Genomic DNA, 6,599 nt, shown 5'->3' on the forward strand with positions numbered 1-6,599 from the left:
GTTTAGGTTGGAAGGGACCTCACAGCTCAGCCAGTTCCAACCCCTGCCACAGGCAGGGACACCTCCCACTGGAACAGGCTGCTGGAGGCCCCATCCAGCCTGGTGCTCAGCACCTCCAGGGAGGTTGTGGAGCACAGCTTCTGTAGAGCACTCCCCCAGCTCCCTCAGCCTCTCCTCACAGGGCTGTGCTCCAGGCCCCTCCCCAGCCTTGCTGCCCTTCTCTCAACACCTTCCAGCACCTCAGCAGCTCTCTGCAAGGGAGGAGCCCAGAGCTGGACACAGCACTCCAGGGCTGGCCTGAGCAGTGCTGAGCACAGGGGCACAAGAACCTCCCTGCTCCTGCTGCCCATGGTTATGGAGTTTGTACTCTAAGGTGCTGTGATTCTGGCCTGAGCCTGCCAAGTGCAGAGTTCAGTGGCTTAGCTGTGTCCAGATGCTGCTGGGATCCAGAGCACACATGGCCTGGCACTGCTGCCTTCATCAGCAGCTGATGGGCAGCAGCATCTCAGTCTTTGGGGCACCAAGGGTATGCAGCCTGCAGCAGAGGAGGCTGAGGGCAGAGCTGATTGCTGCCTGCAGCTGCCTGCAGGGAGGCTGTAGCCAGGTGGGGTTGGGCTCTGGTGCCAGGCAGGCAGCAGCAGCAGAAGGGGCCCCAGGCTGCAGCTGTGGCAGGGCAGGTTGGGGCTGGCTGTGAGGAGGAAGCTGCTGGCAGAGAGAGTGATTGGCACTGGAATGGGCTGCCCAGGGAGGGGGTGGAGTGGCCGTGGCTGGAGGGGTTGGAGCCAAGGCTGGCTGGGCACTGAGTGCCATGGGCTGGTTGGTTGGGCAGGGCTGGGGGCCAGGCTGGGCTGGGGCAGCTTGGAGCTCTCTGCCAGCCTGCTGGGGTCTGTGAGTCTATCCTTGAGGTCCCTTCAGCCCTGACTGATTCTAAGGCTCTGTGATCCTCTTGCCTGATCGCTGAGGTGATCTGAAGGCACTCACTCAGCATAACTTCCCCAGCACAACTCCAGGCTTACTCCTTCTCACCACATCAGCCAGCACACAGCCACTCTGCTCTTCTGCCTCTGCTCCCCCTGCCTGCCAAGCAGCACCGTGCTCAGAGCCCCCCAGGCTGGCTGAATCCTCACTGCCACTGCATCGGCCCAGCTGTGCCAGCCCCCAGCAGGCAGGGACCCTCCTGGCCTGGCACCTAGAATAGAATCAGAGAATCAGGCAGGGCTGGAAGGGAGTACAAGGAGCAGGCAGTGCCAACCCCCTGCCATGCCCAGGGACACCCTACCCTAGAGCAGGCTGCACACAGCCTCAGCCAGCCTGGCCTCAAACACCTCCAGCCATGGGGCCTCAACCCCCTCCCTGGGCAACCCATTCCAGCCTCTCACCACTCTCCTGCTCAACAACTTCCTCCTCACCTCCAGCCTCACTCTCCCCACCTCCAGCTTTGCTCCATTCCCCCCACTCCTGCCACTCCCTCACAGCCTCAAAAGTCCCTCCCCAGCTTTTTTGGAGCCCCCTTCAGGTCCTGGCAGGCCACAAGAAGGTCCCCTGGGAGCCTCCTCTGCTCCAGCCTGCACAGCCCCAACTCTTTCAGGCTGTGCTCACAGCAGAGCTGCTGCAGCCTCTCAGCATCCTCCTGGCCCTGCTCTGGACACTCTCCAGCATCTCCACAGCCCTCTTGGCCCAGGGGCTCCAGAGCTGGATGCAGGACTCCAGGTGGGGTCTTAGCAGAGCAGAGCAGAGGGGCAGAATCCCCTCCCTGGCCCTGCTGGCCACACTGCTGCTGCTGCAGCCCAGGCTCTGCTTGGCTCTCTGGGCTGCAAGTGCACACTGCTGGCTCCTGCTGAGCTTCTCCTCCAGCAGCACCCCCAAGTGCCTCTCCTCAGGGCTGCTCTCCAGCCTGGCACTGCCCAGCCTGGCTTGGTGCCTCCACATCCCTCTTGCCCCAGCTGCTCCAGCGCTGGCTGCAGCACTCAGCTGGGCGCTGAGCAGGGCGCAGGGGAGGGGCAGAATCACCTCGGGCAGGAGCAGGGCACAGTGGCAGAGCCCCGAGGGAGAGGGCAGCGTCGCCGCTGGGGGCTGCTCCTCGGCGCTCCCCCCGCGGCGCAGCAGCTGCAGCCCAGGCCGAGCGCAGGGCAGGGCTGGGGCAGTGCCAGCCCCGCGGGGACAGGACCTGCCCCTCGGCAGGGCACCAGACGGCGCTGAGAGCTCTGCCTTCAGCAGCCTGCTCGACCCCTGCCCTGCGCTGGCACTGGGCCGCTTGGAGCCCTCTCTGGCTGTCTGTCTGTCTGTCTGCCCTCCCCCGCAGGGCACTGCCCTCGCCCTGGCCAGGCTGGTGGCACTGTGCCCGAGGAGCTCGGCCCCGGGGAGCTGCTGCTGGCTGCTGCCAAGGGCAGAAGTCATGGGGCCGGGGCCAGGGGAGGAGAGGGATGCCAGGGAGGACAAAGGCAAACTGGGCAGAGTGGGCACTGTGTGGGGGTAGCAGGAGGGGCTCAGCTTCGTGGGGACACCTCCGACCCCTCCAGAGCTCCCCTGGGACTTGCTGGTGCCACTGTGATGGAGAACAGCTGTGGGCACTGCCACTGAGCTGCTCCAGCCCTTAGGGCTGCCCCAGGGGCTGAGCTGACTCAGCAGGCAGGAGCATCTCTCTGCTCCCCTCCCCTCGCCCTCCCTACCCTCCCCCATCTCCTTCCCTCCCCTCCCCCATCTCCTTCCCTCCCCTCTCCCATCTCCCTCTCTCCCCTGCCCCATCTCCTTCCCTCCCCCATCTCCAGCCCTCTCCTCCCCATCTCCCTCTCTCCCCTCCCCCACCTCCTTCCCTCCCCTCCCCCATCTCCCTCCCCCCCTCCCCCCATCCCTCTCCCGGCGCTGGGCTCCCCGCAGCCGTATCCTGGGCAGTCCCTGGGCTCACAGAGGGTTAATTCCCTCCTGGCTGTCCCCAGCCCCACAGCAGCCCCCAGGGAGCTGGGCAGAGGCAGCGCCTGGGGGGACCCCAGGCAGGAAATCGAAAGCCACTGGGGCTCAGAAATGTCCCTGGCAGCAGACAGAGCCATGGGCAGGGACTGCCCCTGCCCGGCCCTGCTCCCTCTGGCACATGCCCAAAGTGTGCCCAGCGTGGGGGAGGAGGCTGCTGGCAGCCCCTGCAGCTCAGTGCCCAGCCCTGCCAAACCTCCCGGGGCTCTGCCAGGGCAGCTGGGAGCAGAAAGAGGGGAGGGGGAGGGTTGGAGGTAGGTGGTGATGGGCAAGGTCCCCTTGCAGGGCACCAGAGGGGTGGGGGATGGCACAGGGCTGGGCACAGCTCACTGGCTGAGGCTTGGAAGCTGGTGGCAGTTTTGGGGTGAGGAGCAGGGACACCTTTCTGGGGACCTCTTTCCTCTCCCACAGGGCTCAGAAGGCAGGATTTGGTGGGGGAAGTCCTCATGGTGACCCCCAAGTGACACAACCCTGCTGGCACGGGGGAGGGACAGCAGCTGGCAAAGCTCTGCCATGCTGGAGGGTAAAGGGCCCCCCCTGCCTGTGCCACCCCAGCTGCAAAGGGCTTTGGGGAGCAGCACCCAGGATGTGAATGGGTCATGGGCTGGTGGGGTGGGGACCCTTCCCCTTGTCCCCATCCCCTTTGGCACAGGGCACAGCCAAGAGGGGGACCCTGTGAGCTGCAGTGGGGGTGCCAAGGGGGCTTTGGGCACCCCACCCCCCGCCCCCTACACACACCAGAGGTGAATTAACAGTCCTTGGGCTGGGGTTGGGCACTGGATGGGTGGCAGGGCTGGTGGGGTAGGGACCCTTCCCCTTGTCCCCATCCCCTCTAGCACAGGGCACAGCCAGGAGGGGACCCTGTGAGCTGCAGTGGGGGTGCTGAGAGGGCTTTGGGCCCCCCCTCTTCAGAGCTCAATAAAGAAGGGTCCTTGAGCTGGGCTGGGGCCTGGATGGGTGCCAGGGAGGGAGAGCAGCCAGCTGGAGGAGAGGAAGAGGCAGACAAAGCTGCTTTGTGCTGGGCAGCAAGGAGAGCGGAAAGAGGGAGCCTTGGGCTCACTGCTGCCAGCCTGGGGGGGTGCAGAGCTGGCACCTTCCAGCCCCACGGTGCCCAGAGAGGGGGTGGGGTGCAGGAGCTAAGCCTCTGGGGGTTTGGGGAGCAAACAGCTGTGAGCCACTTGAAAAGTACTAACCCCAGAGCTTCCCTCACCCCTGCCCCATCCTGCTGGGGCCCAGCAGGCAATTTGTACACCCAGGAGTATGTCTGGGGGGGTGGGGGGGGTCTGCAGCCTCAGCAGGTGGAGCTCCTCTGCTGCCCACCCTGCTGAGAGGGCCAGACCCAGAAATCTCCTCCCCTCTTCCCCCATCCCCAGCCCGACCTCAGCCCCCCAGGCTGACACAGCCACTCCTCACTCAAGCCCACAGAGAGCTTTGGGGTGTCCTCAAGTCCCCCCCTTCACACCCTCAGCCCCCCAGGCTGACACAGCCACTCCTCACTCAAGCACACAGAGGTCTCTGCTGGCCCCTGCAGAGCTTTGGGGTGTCCTTAAGTCTCTGCTTTCACCCCCCCCCACCTCAGCCCCCCAAGTTGACACAGCCTCTCCCCACCCAAGCACACAAAGAGCTTTGGGGTGTCCTCAAGTCCTCCCCTTCATCCTCCCCCTCCCCACCTCAGCCCCCCAAGTTGACACAGCCTCTCCCCAGCCAAGCTCACAAAGAGCTTTGGGATGTCCTCAAGTGCCCCCCCCCTCCCCTCCCCCAACCAAAGCACCATCTCTGTGGCCCTGCTGAGGTCACCCCAAGCTTGGCTTCCCTCCAGCCCCCTCAGCCCAGGCCCAGTGCCAGGCTTAGGTGATGCTTTGGGGTCTCTTTTTGCCTCCTTGGCCCTTTAGATGTGCCAGTGTGGGCACAGAGCCACGGGGGAGCCCCTGCCCCACTCCCCCCAGCAGCGTGGGGGCTCCTGCTCCTCAGTGAGCAGCTTGGCATGGAGAGGCTGCTGAAGGGACTCTGAGTCTGTCACAAACCAGGGCAAGGACCAGAGCTGTGCCCTCCTTTCCAGACGGTGCCTGCAGCCCCCTGTGTGCCCATGCCCGCGGGGAGTAGCATCCTGAGAGCCCCCAGGGCTTCCCATGCTGGCACTTGTGCCAGCCTGAGGGCCACATCCCCACCTCCACCCCCCAGGGCTGTGCCAACCCACGCCCAAAGTGGTGCCAGCAGCCCCCAGAGCAGGAAGGAGAATGAACCTACCCCCTGCAAGCCCTGCACAGAGCCCGGGGGGAGGCTTTGGTTTACTCCCTGAAGGCTCTCACAGGTCCAGCACTCATCTGCCTGTGTCCAGGGGCAGCATCCAGCTGGAGCAGCTGCTGGGCTCCGTGGGCTCCTCAGGGATGACTCCACCTCCTGCCAGCTGCCCAGGTCTGGGGGGTGAACAGGAGGTGGTGTTAAAAAGAGGAGGGAGAAGCATCTCCAGGCCAGCTCTGGTGCAAAGCACCTTCCTTACAGGCTGGGCTGGGCTGGAGGAGCTGCCAGACCTCAGGGCCATGGGCAATGGAGAAGTTCCCAGCAGAGCAGCCAGGGATGCAAACCCACAGCACAGAGCCAGAGAGCTGGCAGGGCTGGAAGGGAGCACAAGGAGCAGGCAGTGCCAACCCCCCTGCCATGGCCAGGGACACCCTACCCTAGAGCAGGCTGCACACAGCCTCAGCCAGCCTGGCCTCAAACACCTCCAGCCATGGGGCCTCAACCACCTCCCTGGGCAACCCATTCCAGCCTCTCACCACTCTCCTGCTCAACAACTTCCTCCTCCCCTCCAGCCTCACTCTCCCCACCTCCAGCTCTGCTCCATCCCCCCCACTCCTGATACTCCCTCACAGCCTCAAAAGTCCCTCCCCAGCTTTTCCCTAACCCTAACCCCAGCCTTCAGGTCCTGGCAGGCCACAAGAAGGTCCCCTGGGAGCCTCCTCTGCTCCAGCCTGCACAGCCCCAACTCTTTCAGGCTGTGCTCACAGCAGAGCTGCTGCAGCCCTCTGCAGCTTTGTCTCTTCTGTGTCCCTGCTTCGGTTTTCTGCTTCCAAACGCTTGCTGAGGGCTCTGCCTCCCCCCACCCTTCTGGCCTGCTCACCAGCTTGTGGCCACTGATGTGGCACAGCTCTAACCCTCCCTCAGCCTGCCCTCCCACTCAGCTTTTCTCTGCTGCCTTCTCCACCCTGAGCTGTCTGGGCTGGAAGGGACCTGGAGGATGATCCAGCTCCAACCCCCTGGCCAGGGGCAGGGACACCTCCCAGCAGAGCAGCTTGCCCTGAGCCTCCCAAGCAGGGAGCACTGCCAGCAGCACAGAAGCTGCTCCAGGATCTCTTCACACTGCTCTCCTCAATCCCTGGCAGCTCTCAGCCTGCTTCCCAGCTGCCTCCTTTCCTAGACCCTCCTGATCTCTCCCCCATCTGTCCCTAGCAGGCTCTGAGCCTTCTCTTCCCTGTTCTCCTGTGGCTGCTGGCACCTGGAGGTGTCCTCAGGCATCCCAGCAGCACTCCAGCTCCTTCCTCTCTCTGCAGCTCATGGAATCAGTCAGGGCTGGGAGGGACCTCAAGGACCATCCAGCTCCAACCCCCTGCCATGCCCAGGGACACCTCACA

This window comes from Pogoniulus pusillus, chromosome 22, assembly GCF_015220805.1.
Source record: "Pogoniulus pusillus isolate bPogPus1 chromosome 22, bPogPus1.pri, whole genome shotgun sequence".
Lineage (NCBI taxonomy): Eukaryota > Metazoa > Chordata > Aves > Piciformes > Lybiidae > Pogoniulus > Pogoniulus pusillus.